General features: G+C 45.2%; 1 protein-coding gene across 3 annotated transcripts in view; it reads left to right on the forward strand.

Moving 5' to 3' along the window:
- The window catches only part of NHSL2 (NHS like 2), a 522,837-nt gene that overhangs the window by 156,855 nt on the left and 349,125 nt on the right, over positions 1–16,857 (forward strand). The gene's annotated exons all lie outside the window — the stretch shown is intronic.

Here is a 16,857-nt window from a genome sequence, read left to right on the forward strand (position 1 = left end):
CTATGCTCTCAACAGGGCAAAGTACGCCTGCGCCGCAGCGTGAAGACCAGAAGAGGACGTCATCTGATGAAGATGGGAGGTATAACCTAACCTCTTTTTCTCATCTTTCAGGATACATCGGGGTCTTATGTACAGAATTACAGAATGCTGTAAATAAGTCTCTGATGCCGGTGGGCTTAGCTCACCGTCGATTTTGGGGGTGACAGGTTCCTTTAATACAGAGAAAGTTCTGGGTTACGGATGGAGCCGATATCATCAGGGCTCAGTGTCAGACTGCATGCAGGTATTACACTAACCTGTTCTCAAATGTACCTGTATATATAATAATAAACTGGCTAGCAGAGCCAGACTGGCCGTCTGGCAATTCTGGCAAATACCAGATGGGCTGGTCCAGTCATGGGCCGCATTGTCTGCTATGCTCAGCGTGCAGCTGAGATGAAGCTCCATGGGGGAAGAACAACATGGACCTATGTGCAAAGGGCTGAATTTCACTCCCAGTCCGTTCCTGCTGGCCAGTCTGCTTAATGAGTGATGAGATGATGATTTTTTCTGTACAGCGTGAATCAACTGAATTATGCCAAGTAATACCCATACAGTGAGGTTGGGGGCCCACATCTGCACAGGGGCCCACTGGGAGATTCCCCTGTTACCCTGTGGGCCAGTCCGAGCCTGCCAGCGCTCATTCCACTTGGCGATTCATAAAATGTCCTAAATGCTGATTTATTGTGGCCACAAGTCCAGCAAATGAAAGAGTAACTAACATGAGACGGTGCAGGGAGGGACACAGGGGTGACGGCATTACAGTCTGTGGCAGAAAATAGCGATATAGAGATGATGCTGTATCTGTAATTTGTGGTAGAGATGATGGTGTATCTGTAATTTGTGGTAGAGATGATAGTCTATCTGTAATTTGTGGTAGAGAAGATGGTGTATCTGTAATTTGTGGTAGAGACGATGGTGTATCTGTAATTTGTGGTAGAGACGATGGTGTATCTGTAATTTGTGGTAGAGATGATGGTGTATCTGTAATTTGTGGTAGAGATGATGGTGTATCTGTAATTTGTGGTAGAGAAGATGGTGTATCTGTAATTTGTGGTAGAGACGATGGTGTATCTGTAATTTGTGGTAGAGACGATGGTGTATCTGTAATTTGTGGTAGAGATGATGGTGTATCTGTAATTTGTGGTAGAGATGATGGTGTATCTGTAATTTGTGGTAGAGACGATGGTGTATCTGTAATTTGTGGTAGAGATGATGGTGTATCTGTAATTTGTGGTGGAGATGATGGTGTATCTGTAATTTGTGGTAGAGACGATGGTGTATCTGTAATTAGTGGTAGAGATGATAGTCTATCTGTAATTTGTGGTAGAGATGATGGTGTATCTGTAATTTGTGGTAGAGACGATGGTGTATCTGTAATTTGTGGTAGAGATGATGGTGTATCTGTAATTTGTGGTAGAGACGATGGTGTATCTGTAATTTGTGGTAGAGACGATGGTGTATCTGTAATTTGTGGTAGAGATGATGGTGTATCTGTAATTTGTGGTGGAGATGATGGTGTATCTGTAATTTGTGGTGGAGACGATGGTGTATCTGTAATTTGTGGTGGAGACGATGGTGTATCTGTAATTTGTGGTAGAGATGATAGTCTATCTGTAATTTGTGGTAGAGATGATGGTGTATCTGTAATTTGTGGTAGAGACGATGGTGTATCTGTAATTTGTGGTAGAGACGATGGTGTATCTGTAATTTGTGGTAGAGATGATGGTGTATCTGTAATTTGTGGTAGAGACGATGGTGTATCTGTAATTTGTGGTAGAGACGATGGTGTATCTGTAATTTGTGGTAGAGATGATGGTGTATCTGTAATTTGTGGTAGAGACGATGGTGTATCTGTAATTTGTGGTAGAGACGATGGTGTATCTGTAATTTGTGGTGGAGATGATGGTGTATCTGTAATTTGTGGTGGAGACGATGGTGTATCTGTAATTTGTGGTGGAGACGATGGTGTATCTGTAATTTGTGGTAGAGATGATGGTGTATCTGTAATTTGTGGTAGAGATGATGGTGTATCTGTAATTTGTGGTAGAGATGATAGTCTATCTGTAATTTGTGGTAGAGACGATGGTGTATCTGTAATTTGTGGTAGAGATGATGGTGTATCTGTAATTTGTGGTAGAGACAGGGGCGTAACTACAGCGGTCGCAGTGGTCGCAGCTGCGACGGGGCCCAGAGTATAGGGGCCCATCTGTCCGTCCGCCCATCTGTCCGTCCGCCCATCTGTCCGTCCGCCCATCTGTCCGTCCGCCCATCTGTCCGTCCGCCCATCTGTCCGTCCGCCCTTGTTTAGGTCCCAATCATGAGACCCGGAGGGAGGCGTCACAGCAGGTCCTCCAGTTACATTAGGGGGAAGATGGATTGAATGCGGTCACGTGATCTAATCTTGTGACCAGGAGAGAGGTGTATCTGTAATTTGTGGTAGAGATGATGGTGTATCTGTAATTTGTGGTAGAGACAGGGGCGTAACTACAGCGGTCGCAGTGGTCGCAGCTGCGACGGGGCCCAGAGTATAGGGGCCCATCTGTCCGTCCGCCCATCTGTCCGTCCGCCCATCTGTCCGTCCGCCCATCTGTCCGTCCGCCCATCTGTCCGTCCGCCCTTGTTTAGGTCCCAATCATGTGACCAGGAGGGAGGCGTCACAGCAGGTCCTTCAGCCGCACCAAAGAGAAGGACGGGCCAAAGGCAGGTCCCGCTGCTTGAGTGTAAATGGCTGAGTGCTTAAGGTTTTTAGGCGTAAAAAGCTGCAAGCTGGTGCTGCGTCCTCCTCCTTCTGCCACAGGGTCCCTCTGTTCCTCTGCACACCGACCGGATGGCCGTAAAATCTGATAAACCTCTGTGATGTAATTTTCCCAGGCTATATAGCCAGGCTCAGTCACAAAACAATCCCTGAGTACAGAGGTAGATGGTGTGCACATTACTGAACCTCCTGTCAAACCCAGCTCCTCTGTTCCACAATGAATTTAGTTTGTGTGCTGTATTTACTGAGTGTGGATGCCTGGTGTTTACTGGGGGGGGGGGGGGCATTTACTGTTTGTGTTGTATTTAGTGTATGGGGGTATTTACTGTGTATATGAGGGGGTATTTACTGTATGTGGGGGGTATTTACTGTATGTGGGGGGTATTTACTGTGCTTGTGGGGGGTATTTACTGTGCCTGTGTGGGGTATTTACTGTGCCTGTGTGGGGTATTTACTGTGCTTGTGGGGGGTATTTACTGTGCCTGTGTGGGGTATTTACTGTGCTTGTGGGGGGTATTTACTGTGCCTGTGTGGGGTATTTACTGTGCTTGTGGGGGGTATTTACTGTGCCTGTGTGGGGGTATTTACTGTGCGTGTGTGGGGGGTATTCACTGTGCGTGTGTGGGGGTATTCACTGTGCTTGTGGGGGTATTTACTGTGCTTGTGGGGGGTATTTACTGTGCCTGTGTGGGGTATTTACTGTACGTGTGTGGGGTATTTACTGTGCTTGTGGGGGGTATTTACTGTGCTTGTGGGGGGTATTTACTGTGCCTGTGTGGGGGTATTTACTGTGCGTGTGTGGGGGGTATTCACTGTGCTTGTGGGGGTATTTACTGTGCTTGTGTGGGGTATTTACTGTGCCTGTGTGGGGGTATTTACTGTGCCTGTGTGGGGTATTTACTGTGCGTGTGTGGGGGGTATTCACTGTGCTTGTGGGGGGTATTTACTTTGCGTGTGTGGGGTATTTACTGTGCGTGTGTGGGGGTATTTACTGTGCGTGTGTGGGGGGTATTTACTGTGCGTGTGAGTGGGTATTTACTGTGCGTGTGAGGGGGTATTTACTGTGCGTGTGGGGGGTATTTACTGTGCGTGTGTGGGGGGTATTTACTGTGCGTGTGAGTGGGTATTTACTGTGCGTGTGTGGGGGTATTTACTGTGCGTGTGTGGGGTATTTACTGTGCGTGTGTGGGGGGTATTTACTGTGCGTGTGAGTGGGTATTTACTGTGCGTGTGAGGGGGTATTTACTGTGCGTGTGGGGGGGTATTTACTGTGCGTGTGTGGGGGTATTTACTGTGCGTGTGGGGGGGTATTTACTGTGCGTGTGGGGGATATTTATTGTGCGCACAATACTTTATAGGAGGACTATGAAGTGCATTTTATTACTATTAAGTACTATTGGCTGTGCATTATGCTTTATGGATGACTATGGAGATGCATTCGATTATACTACATGGATCACTATGAACTGTGCATTATATTATAAGGAGGACTATGGGGGTGCATTATACTTCTTATATGGATCCCCATGACTTCTATGTAAGTCCTTGATGAGTATAACGGTTTATTTTCTGTTATACATTACAGAACAATGGTACAGTACGGAGGACAAATATATATCAGGATGGGGCACCGGATAGTTACGCCACTGAGGTCACACTATACAACATTGCAATAAAGCTATAGTGTGCGAAATGAATAGGGCAAAATGTGAATTTAGGTGGAAAATATTTTGGCATGGTGGGGGGGCCCCATTTGAAAGTTCGCACCGGGGCCCATAACTTTGTAGTTACGCCACTGGGTAGAGACGATGGTGTATCTGTAATTAGTGGTAGAGATGATAGTCTATCTGTAATTTGTGGTAGAGACGATGGTGTATCTGTAATTTGTGGTAGAGATGATGGTGTATCTGTAATTTGTGGTGGAGACGATGGTGTATCTGTAATTTGTGGTAGAGATGATGGTGTATCTGTAATTTGTGGTAGAGATGATGGTATATCTGAAATTTGTTGTGGAGACGATGGTGTATCTCTAATTTGTGGTAGAGACGATGATGGTGTATCTCTAATTTGTGGTAGAGACGATGATGGTGTATCTGTAATTAGTGGTAGAGATGATGGTGTATCTGTAATTTGTGGTGGAGACGATGGTGTATCTGTAATTTGTGCTAGAGACGATGGTGTATCTGTAATTTGTGCTAGAGACGATGGTGTATCTGTAATTTGTGGTGGAGACGATGGTGTATCTGTAATTTGTGGTAGAGACGATGGTGTATCTGTAATTTGTGGTGGAGACGATGGTGTATCTGTAATTTGTGGTGGAGACGATGGTGTATCTGTAATTTGTGGTGGAGACGATGGTGTATCTGTAATTTGTGGTGGAGACGATGGTGTATCTGTAATTTGTGGTGGAGACGATGGTGTATCTGTAATTTGTGGTGGAGACGATGGTGTATCTGTAATTTGTGCTAGAGACGATGGTGTATCTGTAATTTGTGCTAGAGACGATGGTGTATCTGTAATTTGTGGTGGAGACGATGGTGTATCTGTAATTTGTGGTGGAGACGATGGTGTATCTGTAATTTGTGGTAGAGACGATGGTGTATCTGTAATTTGTGGTGGAGACGATGGTGTATCTGTAATTTGTGGTGGAGACGATGGTGTATCTGTAATTTGTGGTGGAGACGATGGTGTATCTGTAATTTGTGGTGGAGACGATGGAGAATCTGTAATTTGTGGTAGAGACGATGGTGTATCTGTAATTTGTGGTGGAGACGATGATGTATTTGTAATTTGTGCTAGAGAGGATGGTGTATCTGTAATTTGTGGTGGAGATGATGGTGTATCTGTAATTTGTGGTGGAGATGATGATGTATCTGTAATTTGTGGTGGAGATGATGGCGTCTGGAAAACAACTACCAGAAGTTAAAGAGGACTACATTAAAAGATCTGGTGGAAGCCCGAGGGTTGATCGCCAGCAACAAAACAAAAGCGGATTTGATAGCAGCCATCATGGAACACGACAGTGCAGTGCCCCCCAATGTGAACATGGAGGAGACTGAATTCCAGAGGGAGGTAAAGAACAGACTGGCGTTCTATGGCCCAAACCCTGCAGTAGAGATCGTCCGAGAGGTGATGGCTGATGATCATACTGATCTGAAGGAAAAGATGGACGGGCGGATCAGGATAGAGCTAGCCAAGATGGAGATGGCAGAGCGGACCAAAGTGGAGCTGGTCAAGATGGAGATGGCAGAGCGGAGAGAGGAGAGTCAGTGAGCAGGGGGAGCTCTGACCTTCGACCAGGTACCTTCAACCGTAAGCCACAAAAAGATCCAGTATAATGCCTTCTGACAGTTGGGGGAGGCAGTGGAAGACATTGATGGCTTTCTGCAGGACTTTGTCATGTCGGACACTGTTCACACTAGGGCGTCCGACATACAGCGGTAATTCCACATTTGTCCACTATACGCTCAGTGGCGCCGGCTAGATTTTATCCAGGTTATCCAGGGTTAATCTGGCTGGTAATCTGGTTGGAGGCTGGGTCACTCCAGTGGCCTTCAAATAGTCATTCTGGACTTTGGGCGTGGCCGATTATAGCTTGTGTCTTGTGCCTGGTGATCTCGGTCTGGAGTGGTGGTCTAGGAGTTGAAGTATCGTATCTGGTGGTGTATTATCCTTTGTCATATTTCTCCTTCCTATATTTGTGTTTATTTTTGCGGCCCTGCGCTTAGTAACCCGATGTTTACCCTGGTTACCAGTGAAGACATCGCTGAATCGGCGTCACACACGCCGATTCAGAGATGTCAGCGGGTGATCCAGCGACGAAATAAAGTGCTGGCCTTCTAGCTCCGACCAACGATGTCACAGCAAGATCCTGATCGCTGCTGCGTGTCAGACACAACGATATCGCTATCCAGGACACTGCAATGTCACGGATCGCTATCGTTATCGTTGTTAAGTTGTTCAGTGTGAAGGTACCTTTAGAGTCTATGGTGTATCTGTAATTAGTGGTAGAGACTGTGGTGTATCTGTAATTAATGGTAGAGACTGTGGTGTATCTGTAATTAGTAGTAGAGATGATGGTGTATCTATAATTTGTGGTAGAGACGATGGTGTATCTGTAATTTGTGTTAGAGACTATGGTGTATCTGTAATTAGTGGTAGAGACTGTGGTGTATCTGTAATTAGTAGAAGAGATGATGGTGTATCTATAATTTGTGGTAGAGACGATGGTGTATCTGTAATTTGTGGTAGAGATGATGGTGTATCTGTAATTTGTGTTGAGACTGTGATGTATCTGTAATTAGTGGTAGAGACTGTTGTGTATCTGTAATTTGTGGTAGAGACGATGGTGTATCTGTAATTAGTGGTAGAGACTGTGGTGTATCAGTAATTTGTGGTGGAGATGATGGTGTATCTCTAATTAGTGGTAAAGACGAAGGCGTATCTGTAATTTGTGCTAGAGATGATGGTGTATCTGTAATTAGTGGTAGAGACGATGGTGTATCTGTAATTTGGTAGAGACGGTGGTGTATCTGTAATTTGTGGTAGAGATTATGGTGTATCTGTTATTTCTGGTGGAGACGATGGTGTATCTGTAATTAGTGGTAGAGACGATGATGTATCTGTAATTTGTGGTAGAGATGATGGTGTACTGTAATTAGTAGCAGAGACTAGGGTTGAGCGAAACTAATCGGTCATTTTCATAAGTCGGCGACTTTTGGCAAAGTCGGGTTTTATGAAACCCGATCCGATCACTGTGTGGGGTCGGCCACGCAGTCGGCGACCTTCGCGCCAAAGTCACGTTTCTATGACATGTTCAGCGCCATTTCTCAGCCAATGAAGGTGGACGCAGAGTGTGGGCAGCGTGATGACATAGGTCCTGGTCCCCACCATCTTAGAGAAGGGCATTGCAGTGATTGGCTTGCTGTCTGCGGCGTCACAGGGGCTATAAAGGGGAGTGCACGCCGACCGCCATCTTACTGCTGCCGATCTGAGTATAGGAAGAGGTTGCTGCCGCTTCGTCAGAAGCAGGGATAGCGTTAGGCAGGGTACATTAACCCCCAAACCGCTTGTGCTGTAGCGATTTCCGCTGTCCAACACCACCTTTTGTTTGCAAGGACAGTGGAGGCTAGATTTTTGTTCATCAGCTCTGTAGCTTATTGGGCTGCCCTAGAAGGCTCCCTGATAGCTGCATTGCTGTTTGTACGCCACTGCGCAAACCAACTGCTTTTTTCAAAGCACAAATCCTGTTGCTCCTTCCTTTCTGCACAGCTATCTTGTTTGTTTGTCCACACTTTAGACTTTTGTGTGCAGCAGAGCAGTCCTTTTTATTGCTGCCTGCCATACATTTCTGAGATTACTGTAGGGAGATAGTAATTGTAGTACAGTCCCTTTTTTTTTGTTATATCTCTTCAAGCCACTTTCTGCCACAGAAAATATACTCTAATACAGTGGGCCTGATTTATTCACAATTCTCCCAGAAAAAATAAAACAAGTGGGAGATTAAGGTTGGCAAGTCTGCATCACTGCCAGTCCTGTCTGTGGCATCTGTCTTTCATTTTCTGCCACAGAAAATATACTCTAATACAGTGGCCCTGATTTCTTCACAATTCTCCCTGAAAAAATAAAACAAGTGGGAGATTAAGATTGACAAATCTGCATCACAGCCAGTCCTGTCTGTGGCATCAGTTGTGAATTCTGCTCTTGGGCTCCCTCCGGTGGTTATGAGTGGTAGTGCTGCGGTAGTTGGATCACAGCATTTATCAGGTGTATCTATTTTTTGCAATTTGGGCTGGGCTATATAACCTTGCTTGATACTTTAGTCAGTGCCAGTTGTCTATTGTTTTGCTGTGGACCTTATAGTTCTGTGCATTTTTCATGTTTTGTCTTGTCCAGCTTTGTTGTAAAGGATTTTTTGCAGCTTAGCTGTGTCTCTGGAGATGCAGATATACCCTCCATGTCTGTAGTCAGATGTGGTGTTTTGTATTTTTCTGTGGTGGATATTTTCTAGTGTTTTTATACTGACCACATAGTATTCTGTCCTATCCTTTCTTTTTAGCTAGTATGGCCTCCTTTGCTAAATCCTGATTTCATGTCTGCGTATGTTATTTCCCTCTCCTCTCACAGTCAATATTTGTGGGGGGCTCTCTATCCTTTGGGGATTTTCTCTGAGGCAAGATAGGTTTCCTGTTTCTGTCTTTAGGGGTAGTTAATTCTTAGGCTGTGTCGAGGGGTGTAGGGAGCGTTAGGTACCCCCCACGGCTGCTTCTAGTTGCGCTGCTGGTTCAGGGTTTGTGGTCGGTACAGGTGCTACCTTCTCCAGAGTACGTCTCATGCTGCTCCAAGGCCACCAGATCATAACAGTACAACTGGCCAACAATGAGTTAATTGCATCTCAGAAGAAGGGAGGGAAGATTTTGTGCCATTTTTTTTTCCTTAGCCTGTTTGGTCTGTTCCTCCCTCTTTATCTCTGGGTGGCTGCGGAACCAAGTAATAACATGAGTGTTCAGGAGTTAGTTTCTCGTGTGGATCAGCTTGCTGCTAGGGTACAGGGTATTTCAGAATATATTGTTCAGACTCCTGCCTTAGAACCTAGGATTCCCACTCCTGATTTATTCTTTGGTGACAGATCCAAATTTTTGAGTTTCAAAAATAACTGTAAACTGTTTTTTGCATTGAGACCCCGGTCTTCTGGTGATCCCATTCAGCAGGTTAAAATCATCATATCCCTGCTGCGTGGTGACCCACAGGATTGGGCATTTTCCATGGAAACTGGCAATCCTGCTTTGCTTAATGTTGATTCTTTTTTTCAAGCATTGGGGTTATTGTATGATGAGCCTAATTCTGTGGATCAAGCTGAGAAAATCTTGCTGGACCTGTGTCAAGGTCAAGAAGCGGCAGAATCGTATTGCCAGAAATGTAGAAAATGGTCTGTATTGACTAAATGGAATGAGGATGCCTTGGCGGCAATTTTCAGAAAGGGTCTTTCTGAATCCGTTAAGGATGTTATGGTGGGGTTCCCCACGCCTGCTGGTCTGAGTGATTCTATGTCTCTGGCCATTCAGATTGATCGGCGCTTGCGCGAGCGCAGAATTGTGCACACTGTGGCGTTGTCCTCTGAGCAGAGCCCTGAGCCTATGCAGTGTGATAGGATTTTGTCTAAAGCTGAATGACAGTGATTCAGACGTCAGAATAGGTTGTGTTTTTACTGCGGCGATTCTGCTCATATTATTTCTGATTGCCCTAAGCGTACAAAGAGAATAGCTAGTTCTGTTACTATCAGTACTATACAACCTAAATTTCTGTTATCTGTGACCTTGATCTGCTCATTATCATCATTTTCTGTTATGGCATTTGTGGATTCAGGCGCCGCTCTGAACTTAATGGACTTAGAATTTGCCAGACGTTGTGGTTTTCCCTTGCAGCCTTTGCAGAACCCTATTCCTTTAAGGGGCATTGATGCTACACCGTTGGCTAAAAATAAACCTCAGTTTTTGACACAGCTGACCATGCGCATGGCGCCAGCCCATCAGGAAGATTGTCGTTTTCTGGTGTTGCATAATTTGCATGATGATATTGTGCTGGGTTTTCCATGGTTACAGCTACATAATCCAGTGTTGGATTGGAAATCTATGTCCGTGACTAGTTGGGGTTGTCAGGGGGTTCATGGTCACGTTCCTTTGATGTCAATTTCCTCTTCCCCCTCTTGTGAAATTCCTGAGTTTTTGTCAGATTTCCAGGATGTATTTGATGAGCCCAAATCCAGTTCCCTTCCACCACATAGGGACTGTGATTGTGCTATTGACTTGATTCCAGGTTGTAAGTTCCCTAAGGGCCGACTTTTCAACCTGTCTGTGCAGAACATGCTGCCATGCGGAGCTATATTAAGGAGTCTTTGGAGAAGGGGCATATTCGGCCATCTTCTTCACCATTGGGAGCAGGTTTTTTTTTTGTTGCCAAGAAGGACGGCTCCTTGAGACCCTGTATTGATTATCGCCTCTTGAATAAGATCACGGTCAAATTTCAATACCCGTTGCCTTTGCTTACTGATTTGTTTGCTAGGATTAAGGGGGCTAGCTGGTTTACTAAGATTGACCTTCGAGGGGCATATAATCTTATTCGTATTAAGCAGGGTGACGAATGGAAAACTGCGTTTAATACGCCCGAAGGCCATTTTGAATACCTTGTGATGCCATTTGGACTCTCTAATGCTCCATCTGTGTTCCAGTCCTTCATGCATGATATCTTTCGGAGTTATCTTGATAAATTCATAGTTGTATATTTGGATGATAATTTGATTTTTTCCGATGATTGGGAGTCTCATGTGAAACAGGTCAGGATGGTATTTCAGATCCTCCGTAATAATGCTTTATTTGTGAAGGGGTCAAAGTGCCTCTTTGGAGTGCAGAAGGTTTCTTTTTTGGGCTTCATTTTTTCTCCCTCGTCTATAGAAATGGATCCGGTTAAGGTTCAGGCCATTCATGATTGGATTCAGCCCACATCTGTGAAGAGCCTTCAGAAATTCTTGGGCTTTGCTAATTTTTATCGTCGTTTCATTGCCAACTTCTCCAGTGTGGTTAAACCTCTGACCGATTTGACGAAGAAAGGCGCTGATGTTACGAATTGGTCCTCTGCGGCTGTTTCTGCCTTTCAGGAGCTTAAACGCCGATTTACTTCTGCCCCTGTGTTGCGTCAGCCGGATGTTTCTCTTCCATATCAGGTTGAGGTTGACGCGTCTGAGATTGGGGCAGGGGCCGTTTTGTCTCAGGGGAATTCTGATGGTTCCTTGATGAAACCGTGTGCCTTCTTTTCTCGGAAGTTTTTGCCTGCAGAACGCAATTATGATGTCGGCAATCGGGAGTTGTTGGCTATGAAGTGGGCATTTGAGGAGTGGCGACATTGGCTTGAGGGGGCCAAGCACCGTATTGTGGTCCTGACTGATCATAAGAATCTGATTTACCTCGAGTCTGCCAAACGGTTGAATCCTAGACAGGCTCGATGGTCCCTGTTTTTCTCCCGTTTTGATTTTGTGGTCTCGTACATTCCTGGTACTAAGAATGTTAAGGCGGATGCCCTCTTTAGGAGTTTTTTCCTGATTCCCCTGGGGTTCTTGAGCCGGTTGGCATTCTGAAGGAAGGGGTGATTCTTTCTGCCATCTCCCCTGATTTACGACGGGTGCTTCAGGAGTTTGAGGCTGATAAACCTGACCGCTGTCCTGTGGGGAAACTGTTTGTTCCTGATAGATGGACTAGTAAAGTGATTTCTGAGGTTCATTGTTCTGTGTTGGCTGGCCATCCTGGGATTTTTGGTACCAGAGATTTGGTTGGTAGGTCCTTTTGGTGGCCTTCTTTGTCGCGGGATGTGCGTTCTTTTGTGCAGTTCTGTGGGATTTGTGCGCGGGCTAAGCCTTGCTGTTCCCGCGCTAGTGGGTTGCTTTTGCCTTTGCCGGTCCCTGAGAGACCTTGGACGCATATTTCTATGAATTTTATTTCAGATCTTCCCCCAGAAACCCCAGAGGATGTCGGTTATCTGGGTGGTTTGTGACCGTTTTTCTAAGATGGTTTATGGTACCTTTTCCTATATTGCCTTCCTCTTCTGATTTGGTTCCGTTGTTTTTTCAGCATGTGGTTCGTTTGCATGGCATTCCGGAGAATATTGTGTCCGATAGAGGTTCCCAGTTTGTTTCTAGGTTTTGGCGGGCCTTTTGTGCTAGGCTGGGCATTGATTTGTCTTTTTCTTCCGCATTTCATCCTCAGACAAATGGCCAGACCGAGCGAACTAATCAGACTTTGGAAACTTATTTGAGATGCTTTGTGTCTGCTGATCAGGATAATTGGGTGGCTTTCTTGCCATTGGCCGAGTTTGCCCTTAATAATCGGGCTAGTTCTGCTACCTTGGTTTCGCCTTTTTTTTGTAATTTTGGTTTTCATCCTCGTTTTTCTTCAGGGCAGGTTGAGCCTTCTGATTGTCCTGGTGTGGATTCTGTGGTTGACAGGCTGCAGCAGATTTGGGCTCATGTGGTGGACAATTTGGTGTTGTCAGGAGGAGGCTCAGCGTTTTGCTAACCGTCGTCGGTGTGTTGGTTCCCGGCTTCAGGTTGGGGATTTGGTCTGGTTGTCTTCCCGTCATGTTCCTATGAAGGTTTCTTCCCCTAAGTTCAAGCCTCGGTTTATTGGTCCTTATAGGATTTCTGAGATTATCAATCCAGTGTCTTTTCGTTTGGCCCCTCCAGCCTCTTTTTCCTTCCATAATGTGTTCCATAGATCTTTGTTGCGGAAGTATGTAGTGCCCGTTGTTCCCTCTGTTGATCCTCCGGCCCCGGTGTTGATTGATGGGGAGTTGGAGTATGTGGTTGAGAAGATTTTGGATTCTCTTTTTTCGAGGCGGAGGCTTCAGTATCTGGTCAAATGGAAGGGTTATGGTCAGGAGGATAATTCTTGGGTTGTTGCCTCCGATGTTCATGCTGACGATTTGGTTCATGCCTTTCATTTGGCTCGTCCTGATCGGCCTGGGGGCTCTGGTGAGGGTTCGGTGACCCCTCCTCAAGGGGGAAGGTACTGTTGTGAATTCTGCTCTTGGGCTCCCTCCGGTGGTTATGAGTGGTAGTGCTGCGGTAGTTGGATCACAGCATTTATCAGGTGTATCTATTTTTTGCAATTTGGGCTGGGTTATATAGCCTTGCTTGATCCTTTAGTCAGTGCCAGTTGTCCATTGTTTATGGAGGATTCACATCCCTTCTGGTCTCTCCTGTTCACTGTGCTTTTCTTCAAAGATAAGTCCTGGCTTTGTTTTTGCTGTCCACCTGCTGTGGACCTTATAGTTCTGTGCATTTTTCATGTTTTGTCTTGTCCAGCTTTGTTGTAAAGGATTTTTTGCAGCTTAGCTGTGTCTCTGGAGATGCAGATATACCCTCCATGTCTGTAGTCAGATGTGGTGTTTTGTATTTTTCTGTGGTGGATATTTTCTAGTGTTTTTATACTGACCGCATAGTACTCTGTCCTATCCTTTCTTTTTAGCTAGTATGGCCTCCTATGCTAAATCCTGATTTCATGTCTGCGTATGTTATTTCCCTCTCCTCTCACAGTCAATATTTGTGGGGGGCTCTCTATCCTTTTGGGATTTTCTCTGAGGCAAGATAGGTTTCCTGTTTCTGTCTTTAGGGGTAGTTAATTCTTAGGCTGTGTCGAGGGGTCTAGGGAGCGTTAGGTACCCCCCACGGCTGCTTCTAGTTGCGCTGCTAGTTCAGGGTTTGCGGTCGGTACAGGTGCCACCTTCTCCAGAGTACGTCTCATGCTGCTCCAAGGCCACCAGATCATAACAGGCATCTGTCTTTCATTTTCTGCCACAGAAAATATACTGTAATACAGTGGCCCTGATTTCTTCACAATTCTCCCAGAAAAAAACCAAAACAAGTGGGAGATTAAGATTGGCAAATCTGCATCACTGCCAGTCCTGTCTGTGGCATCTGTCTTTCATTTTCTGCCACAGAAAACCTACTGTATAAGAGTGGGCCTGATTTCTTCACAATTCTCCCATAAAAAATAAAGCAAGTGGGAGATTAAGATTGGCAAATCTGCATCACTGCCAGTCCTGTCTGTGGCATCTGTCTTTCATTTTCTGCCACAGAAAACCTACTGTATAAGAGTGGGCCTGATTTCTTCACAATTCTCCCAGAAAAAATAAAACAAGTAGGAGATTAAGATTGGCAAATCTGCATCACTGCCAGTCCTGTTGTGATCTGGTGGCCTTGGAGCCGCATGGAACTTTCTGTGGAGTTGGTGGAAACTGTACTGACCGCAAATCCTGAACTTAACACCGCAACTAGAAGTAGCCGTGGGGTGTGCCTAACAAATCCTAAACACCTCGACACAGGAGAACACTGATGCAGTTTTCTTCAAGCAGACATTCAGTCTAACCAGATGATTGAATAACATTGGTCCGTGTGCTGTCAGTTTTATTGCACAGTCCGAAAATAGGGGTATGTGAATTTAGCTAAACTTTGTACATCCAGCGTGTACTAAAAGACTAACTCCATGCAGGGCCGGTGTCACCACCTGGCGCATCCGGGCAAGTGCAGGGTCCCTGAAGAAGTGCCGGGGCCCTGAGCAAGCGGGGGAGGGGCAGAGCACTCACCATCAGGGACAGTTTTACTCTATTGGGGCCCCCCTTTGTGCTTTAAACTGCTTGAAATACTCACCTATCCTCATTCCCCTTTGGCCGCAGGTCCGGTCTCTTCCACGTTTTCTGACTCTCTGTGATGTATATGGAGCAATATAAGGGTCTCATTATACTGTATGGAGCAATATATGAGGCTCATTATACTGTATAGAGTACTTTGTGGTTCCCAAAATCCTGTATGGAGCACTATGTCATGCCCATAATATGGACGACTATATGGAGCCCATTATTCTGTATAGAGGACCATGCGGTACCCATAGTACTGTATGGAGGACTATGTGGTGCTCATAATACTGTATGGAGGACTATGTGATGCTCATAATACTGTATGGAGGACTATACTGTGCTTATTATTCTGTATGGAGCACTATGTGGTGCCCATTATACTGTATGGAGCAATATAGGGGGCTCATTATTCTGTATGGAGCACTATGTGGTGCCCATTATACTGTATGGAGCAATATAGGGGGCTCATTGGTCTGTATGGAGCACTATATGGTGCCCATAATACTGTATGAAGCAATATATGGGGCTCATTATTCCGTATGGAGCACCATGTGGTGCCCATTATACTGTATGGAGCAATATAGGGGGCTCATTGTTATGTATGGAGTACTATGTGGTGCCCAAAATACTGTATGGAGCAATATATGGGGCTCATTATTCTGTATGGAGTACTATGTGGTGCCCAAAATACTGTATGGAGCAATATAGGGGGCTCATTATTCTGTATGGAGGACTATGTGGTGCCCATAATACTGTATGGAGCAATATAGGGGGCTCATTATTCTGTATGGAGCACTATGTGGTGCCCATTATACAGTATGGAGCAATATAAGGGGCTCATTGTTCTGTATGGAGTACTGTGTGGTGCCCATTATATTGTATGGAGCAATATAGGGGGCTCATTATTCTGTATGGAGCACTATGTGGTGCCCATTATACTGTATGGAGCAATATAGGGGGCTCATTGTTCTATATGGAGTACTGTGTGGTGTCTATTATATTGTATGGAGCAATATAAGGGGCTCATTATTCTGTATGGTGGACTATGTGGTGCCCATAATACTGTATGGAGGATTATGTGTTGCCCATAATACTGTATGGAGGACTTTGCGGTGCCCATTATATTGTATGGAGCAATATAGGGGGCTCATTGGTCTGTATGGAGCACTATATGGTGCCCATAATACTGTATGAAGCAATATATGGGGCTCATTATTCCGTATGGAGCACCATGTGGTGCCCATCATACTGTATGGAGCAATATAGGGGGCTCATTGTTATGTATGGAGTACTATGTGGTGCCCAAAATACTGTATGGAGCAATATATGGGGCTCATTATTCTGTATGGAGTACTATGTGGTGCCCAAAATACTGTATGGAGCAATATAGGGGGCTCATTATTCTGTATGGAGGACTATGTGGTGCCCATAATACTGTATGGAGCAATATAGGGGGCTCATTATTCTGTATGGAGCACTATGTGGTGCCCATTATACAGTATGGAGCAATATAAGGGGCTCATTGTTCTGTATGGAGTACTGTGTGGTGCCCATTATATTGTATGGAGCAATATAGGGGGCTCATTATTCTGTATGGAGCACTATGTGGTGCCCATTATACTGTATGGAGCAATATAGGGGGCTCATTGTTCTATATGGAGTACTGTGTGGTGTCCATTATATTGTATGGAGCAATATAAGGGGCTCATTATTCTGTATGGTGGACTATGTGGTGCCCATAATACTGTATGGAGGATTATGTGTTGCCCATAATACTGTATGGAGGACTTTGCGGTGCCCATTATATTGTATGGAGCAATATAGGGGGCTCATTGGTCTGTATGGAGCACTATATGGTGCCCATAATACTGTATGAA

This window comes from Ranitomeya imitator, chromosome 2 (genome assembly GCF_032444005.1).
Source record: "Ranitomeya imitator isolate aRanImi1 chromosome 2, aRanImi1.pri, whole genome shotgun sequence".
In the NCBI taxonomy this organism is placed as follows: domain Eukaryota; kingdom Metazoa; phylum Chordata; class Amphibia; order Anura; family Dendrobatidae; genus Ranitomeya; species Ranitomeya imitator.